Source organism: Fragaria vesca, linkage group LG3 (assembly GCF_000184155.1).
Source record: "Fragaria vesca subsp. vesca linkage group LG3, FraVesHawaii_1.0, whole genome shotgun sequence".
Lineage (NCBI taxonomy): Eukaryota > Viridiplantae > Streptophyta > Magnoliopsida > Rosales > Rosaceae > Fragaria > Fragaria vesca.
The window spans coordinates 18,862,240-18,868,239 of NC_020493.1; the positions used below are offsets into that span (position 1 = coordinate 18,862,240).

The 6,000-nt window shown below is 39.1% G+C and overlaps 1 protein-coding gene across 1 annotated transcript in view; it reads left to right on the forward strand.

Moving 5' to 3' along the window:
- LOC101308855 overlaps positions 1-6,000 on the forward strand; it is a 34,351-nt gene that overhangs the window by 12,855 nt on the left and 15,496 nt on the right. The window lies entirely within an intron of this gene.

Below are 6,000 nucleotides of genomic sequence, written 5' to 3' on the forward strand. Positions count from 1 at the left end.
TGTCTATTTCAATGACAATCTTTTTTATGAGCTCATTTGAATATAAGGTACCTCTATTTGTGCCCAAATGAACAAACAAATGAACAAATGAACAGATCTTTACTTAAAGTTTTAACAAACAATATTATTTTAGGACTATTTTGCCCTCACCACTTACATGCATAGAGAGAGAAAATGGAAGAGAAAGAAGATTTGGTCGGAACCTCACCGGACTCCGGACTCCAGTCACCGGCCGCGAGACTTCGGTCACCGGCCGCCGAAATTTCATCGGATTTTTTTAAATGTCACCGGAATCTCGTCGGATTTTTTTATATTTATAAAATATCACTGGACCTTGCCGGAAGTATACTGCACCATCGCTAAAGTTTAATTAAGGGGCAGTAATGATGAAAAATGTTTTACTGAGGGCAATAAACTTCTACTAAGATTTTACTAGAAGGCAGTAAACTTTTACTGAGGTCAATAAAACCTTATTTAAGGGAAATAATGATGAAAATTGTTTTACTGGGAGGGGCAGTGAACTTCTACTAAGGGAGCTAAGGGAGCAGAGTTTACTGAGATTTTACTGGGGAGTAATAAACTTCTACTGAGGTCAATAAAACCTTATTTAGGGGCAGTAATGATGGAAAATGTTGTATTGGGGGGGGAGGCAATGAACTTCTATTGAGGGAGCAGAGTTTACTGAGATTTTACTGGGCGGCAGTAAACTTATAATAAACAATTTAGGGTTTACTATAGCCTCAAATATCATAAATTGGAGTAGAAAGAAGATGCAATGCTGACCCTAGACTAACTCGACGCCGACTGTGCAAGATTGGAGTTTAGATTTGGCACAGATCTGGACTACTGAAGAGTGACGCTACCGACCTCGGAATGATCAGCCTCAACCTTGGATCTTTACTCCTTGACTAGCGATGCTGCCGATCTGACGTTGTCGTCTTCTCTTGATCACACAAACGTCTTTGCTTTTGCCTTCTGGAACTCGGTGGCTTGGACATCGGATTTTCTCCTCAAGGCTCAGAGGTAGCTCACCGATGACGATGTGAAGCATGTATGGAGATCACTGAGCCTTGCTGTTGTCGCCGGCGCTGATGTTTGCCATCCAACGCGAGACGACGTCCTTTAACACCGACATAGGTGGCGCCGAAATCGATCTCCAATCTAGATTTGACGGAGAGAGAGAGTTGAGCTCCGATCTGGAGTTGGGGAGAGAGAGAGAGAGAGAGAGAGAGAGAGAGAGAGAGAGAGAGAGAGAGAGAGAGAGAGAGAGAGAGAGAGAGAGAGAGAGAGAGAGAGAGAGAGAGAGAGAGAGAGAGTTTAGATCAGGAGAGGTGAGAGATAATTTAGATAGGGGAAGAGGTGAGAGAGATATTATATAAGGGTAAAATAGTCTTTTACGTAAGATTAATTGGAATGGGCTTTTGACTTCTTTTTTTTTCATTGGATTGGGGTCTGACTTTGTTATTTTTGTGCAAATGAGCATTTTCCCTATAGAAAATAACATCCCACTATCCTAAATAGTTACATAAAATAGAAAAACCACATTTCAACATATTTAAACAAATAAGGACATAAGCCCAGGCCCAGTGCATCGTGTCACGCCCTGTCAGCAATTTTTTTACGCAAAATACCTAAAAAACCAATCTTTTCTGAAATATCTACAAAACTGCCACTGTTTCAACCAAAAATATCTTCTCTCTTTTTCTCTGATCTGTGAGACCCTGTAAAGTTATGGCTATATGAAAGTGAAGTTCCTATAACTTCTAGTAAACAATTTCCGTTGTGGACATATAATACTCGATTCTATTTGGGCTCGAAGGTTTTTATTTTCGAAGTGGGCTTGGAACAGCCCAATCCACTTTGGGTCACATGTTTGAGCCTAAGGAGGGCAACATTGTAATTTTATATAGATGAGCTATAAATTGATAAGCTTTGAATCCTTTAATCATAGTGACCAGAAGCTTCTCCCGTTTTCTCTCCCTCTCTCATGAAGACACGAACACTAACTCCCGATCTTGGTCACCCTCTTTCTCTCTTCCTCTCTTGTATCGTTTATGTCATTAACAAGATGACGAGGCTACTATATAGTTCATGGTTTGACGCCAACCGTCAGCTCAAGGCTATGGCAGCGACGGAGCACGGCAAACATGCTACACACAGTAGAGCCCCTATATGCAAATATCCATCTATTCTTATTTTTCTATGAATCGATGGTCTAGTCCTCATTTGTTGACCTTGCTGCAGAAGACCATGCCGCTTGGAGTTGTGAGGTAATTGTGAACCTATTTAGTGCTTAAGGTTTGATTATTAAAGAAACAAGTTTGATTGATAATGGATTTTGGTTTTGTCTTTTGGTTTCTGGTGATGATGTAAACTGGAATTGATATGGGTCATGAGTTCCTTGGATTGAGAAGCAAGACAAGGAACAGAAGAAGAAAGGTACCTTTTGATTGAATGAATGAAATTGAGAGAGAGACCATAACAATGGTAAGTCCGTATCTTTTGATTGGAATTGGTTCCATAAGCAATTGATTCAATCGTTGATTATTTTGTTTTTAATGAAAACAGAAGAAGGTTCGAGTTCTCAATCTAGAACAAGACTACATGCTTTGATACAATAGACATCCTATTGAAAATTGAAGTGAGAGTCTTGTTGCATGTTCTTCAAATATAAAGGTTTTGTTTATATTGAATTATGGTGGTATGGTCTTGGTCATGAGTTAAAGTAAATATTGTTCTACAATTTCTTTTGGACGCAAGTGAATTATGGATGTGAGATTAGCCATATAAATATATGGTATATTTAGATTACAGAGTCTATTGTGAATTGGTGATCACGTTATGAGGTACCAAATTGGGTTAAGTTTCCATTTGAATTTTGTAACAGATTTGGTTATGTTGTGAATCTTGAATGGTTAAGTTAATGGAAATCAATTTGGCTCATGCGAGCTTGTATAATTTTTCTAAGGGTCTTTGCTAATAATTCTGTAGTTGATAAATGGGTTTGAAGTTAAGGATAATGCCTTTACTTATAAAGGTTTACCATACTGATTGAGAATAAAGTTTGTTGTGGACAAAGAAATAGATTGGGTTCAAATCAAATGCTCATTTGAGCTAGAGATAAAGAATGATTTAAGTATGCCATTATTGGTTGGCTTAGTGTGTTGTACTAAGCTTGGTCTTCATAACTAGCTACTGTTGGCTATCACCTTATATGATCATTATGAGATACAGAACATGTGATCTTGCTAAGTTTTTGAAAAGAGTTCCTAATTGATGTTTAAGGAACTACTATTTAAAATGTCAGACAGAGCTCTGGATCTCGAGTTTTCGAGTATGGTGGTCTTTGCCGAGTGTTGTGGAGTAAAGGTTCACACTCCAGGAATACCAGGTAGGGGATTCTAGACTCTTTTTGGCTAGTGGTTTTCGTATATTATATATGAAAAGTGATTGCATGCATGGTTGTGATTGATTTATTATGAAGATTTGATATTGTATTGCCATGCTTGTTTTCAATCGTTTTCGATATTGTGTGATGACCTGAGAGTGAGCGGGGCATAGCGACTTCCTTGGGTTTCGATCTCCTAAACCTCCGGAGGGGCTGTACGGACTGGAGGGCGTCTAACATCCTTTGTGGTGTGGCGTTGCTCCTAGGCGGTATGGCGTAAATGGACACTCTCGCTACTCCTTGCCAGTTCTGACATCAGTTTTGGTAAGGAGGTAGTTGGCATAGGGACCGGTCATCAGGTTTGTGTATCTGGGCCCGCAGATGTTTTTCGAAATGAAACTTATTGAAATTTACATTTTATGATTTGCTCACACTACCAGAAGAAAGGTTTTAGCCGACGAAAATAAAAAAACCAGGCCGACTAATTATTTTTTCGTCGGCTAAAGTCCACTTTAGCCGATGAAATTTCCCTTCGTCGGCTAATTTAAAATTTTCATCGGCTATGGTCAACTTTAGCCGACGAAATTAAAATTTCGTCGTCTGAATAATTTTTTTCGTTGGCTATAGTCTGTGAACTTTAGCCGACGAAATTTTTAAAAGTTTAGCCGACGAAATTTTTAAAAGTTTAGCCGACGAAAAATACAATTTCGTCGGCTAAAGTGCCTTATATTTGCAGATCTGGACAACAACTCATATGGAAAAAAAAACTATACGTAGAACCTTCAAACGCAAAAAATTAGTGAAATAAGATATGACCAGAATGGTGAAATACGTCTACGGTTGAAAAATCACGGTATTCCGGTAAAGTCTCGGTGCCGATAGTTGCGGTCAATGCAATTTACCCTTATTATTCACTATGCTGCAGATTTGGTTTTTGGTGTCCGATTGACTATTGTGATACCTTTCCGGAAGCATAACGGCTCTACGAGTCAAACTCATGGCTTGTGCCATGATGTATGGGCCTTTTTGGCCATCCGAGTCCGTTTAGGGCTTCAAAATGCAGTTTTCTTATTTCCGATTAGAGTTGACCGTTTCGATCGAGCCCTTAACGTTGTCGAATCCAGTTGAATTTTTTACCATAGACATCTTTCGTCATAATGATCATATCTGACAGTCGAATTTTGGTTTGTAAATTTTAGTCATCGGAATCACAACGTGTCTACTATTTACCGTTATTATTCCCTATGGGGAGCCCTATCGTCGGAAGGTAAATGTCTCAAAATTTTTATATGGGCAGTTGCGTCTCATCTACGTGAGAGTTTTTTGTGTGGACTACATAATATAGAGGGAGATATTAACGTTTCGGTGTGATAAGTGACAATCGATTAGGGTTGACCATTTCGATCGAGCCCTTAACGTTGTCGGATCCAGTTGAATTTTTTACCATAGACATCTTTCGTCATAATGATCATATCTGACGGTCGAATTTTAGTTTGTGAATTTTAGTCATCGGAATCACAACGTGTCTACTAATGTTGTATAACTTGTTTAGTAGGTTATACAACTTTGCGAATCAACTCTACATATGAAGCAAAATTATCAAAAATCTCGTGAAATAAGATGTGTTCAGAATGGTGAAATACGGCTATGGTTCAAAAATCACGTAAATCGGGTAAAGTCTCGGTGCCGATAGTAGCGGTCAACTCTATTTACCGTTATTATTCCCTATGGGGAGCCCTCTCGTCGGAAGGTAAATGTCTCAAAATTTTTATATAGGCGGTTGCGTCTCATCTACATGAAAGTTTTTCGTGTGTAAGGTTTGACCAAACTACGTAATATAGAGGCAGATATGAGCGTTTTCATGAATTTATAGACTTTAGCCGACGAGATATTAAAAAAGTCGTCGGCTCAGGTCAAAAATTTTGGGGGGGGTAAAAATTTTCAAAGGACTTTAGCCGACGAAATCATATATGATTTCGTCGGCTAAAGTCGAAAAATTTCAAAATTTTCAACCAAAATTTTTTTGCGGTCAACCAAAATTTTCAAAAGAGTTTAGCCGACGAAAATAAATAATTTCGTCGGGTAAAGTTCTTTATATAGGAGTTTTACCGGAGGTGGATGGTAAGAAGTCTGTTTCGTCTGCCGGATTTTCTTCTCGGCCTAGCTCCGCCGTCAAGCCACCTGAGACGGCCACACTTGTCCCAAAAGCTTCACCGTCGTCTCTACTTCATTGCTGGACAGGTGGTGCATCGAGTGTCGCCGCCGTAAGGGATAAATCGAGCTCCAAAACTCCGCCGGTTTGGATTCGGTGTCGATCGAATTTCTCCTTCCTCAGGTCACCATTTGGTGAGTTCTATATATGGATAAGTTGAGTTTGATTAGTACTACATTCCCTTAGAATTTGGTAGCTCGAGTCGGTGTGTGTGAGGAGAATCGAAGATTTGAAGTTTTTAGGGTTTAAAATTGGGGATTTTTATATTTTGATTCAATTGACCTGTTTACGCTTAGAATTGAGCTTCGACTTCTTCTAGAAAGTTGTTCGAAATGTTGAGAGGAAGATGCTGTCAAATTTTGGTGGTGATTGGAGGTGGCCGAAAGTTTCTGCAGTTTTT